Source organism: Miscanthus floridulus, chromosome 7 (genome assembly GCF_019320115.1).
Source record: "Miscanthus floridulus cultivar M001 chromosome 7, ASM1932011v1, whole genome shotgun sequence".
Lineage (NCBI taxonomy): Eukaryota > Viridiplantae > Streptophyta > Magnoliopsida > Poales > Poaceae > Miscanthus > Miscanthus floridulus.
The window spans coordinates 109,177,953-109,178,796 of NC_089586.1; the positions used below are offsets into that span (position 1 = coordinate 109,177,953).

The 844-nt window shown below is 39.8% G+C and overlaps 1 non-coding gene across 1 annotated transcript; it reads left to right on the forward strand.

Annotated features, from left to right (window-relative positions):
* The first annotated feature begins 486 nt into the window (after positions 1-486).
* LOC136468355 (small nucleolar RNA R71) lies at positions 487-593 on the forward strand. The gene has a single exon (XR_010761856.1). It is a non-coding gene; the product is annotated as a small nucleolar RNA R71 (small nucleolar RNA).
* Positions 594-844: the final 251 nt, after the last annotated feature.

Sequence of the window (844 nt, forward strand, 5' to 3'; positions counted from 1 at the left end):
TAAGGATGGCTATGTAGAATTAGAAGAATTATAGTAATTACCTAGGTACTTACCTTGGTAAGTCGACCGTTGTTGTTGATTCCACCCTTGTCTCTGTTGTTGTGGAGCAGAATTATTGACAATATTTGCATCCTCCTGATATTCAGGGAATTCTACCCCCAAGTATTTTCCACAAGTGTTTTGAGAATTGAATGCATCTTGAATGGCCTGATGATCTTTCTTGTAATTGGCTCGCTGTTCAAGTCAATTTAACAAGACATCCATCTTGGTTTACAGTGCACACACCACTTCTGGTACTTCTTCGCTCTTATTGCATGATTGAATATTGCATCATGACCAACCTTGATTAGAGGCTATCTTTTCCATAAGAGTTTTAGCTTTTCCAAGAGTGAGTGACATAAATGATCCTCCAGCAGTAGCATCCAGTTGTTCATGAGCTTTCTGAGTTAATCCATGTTAAAGCCTTGCATGAGCAACCAATCTTCCATCCCATGATGAGGACAATCTGAAATATATTCTTGGAAATGTTCCCATGCTTCTAGAATGGTTTTTTCTTTCTGCTGTTGGAAATTTGAAATCTTTCCTCTTAAGGCATTGGTCTTGCCTATAGGGAAGAACTTTTCTAGGAAGGCCTTTGAACATCTTGCCCATGTGTTGATGTGATATTTGTTGATGTAGAACCACTGCTTCGCCCTTCCCACAAGTGAGAATGGAAATAAGCGAAGTAGTATGATGTCTTAAGCAACGTCCTTGATGACGACCGTGCTACTTATCTCCAGAAAATTCTAAAGATGAGCACTAGCATCTTCATGTGCCTTTCCACTGAATGGGGTAGCTTGTACCA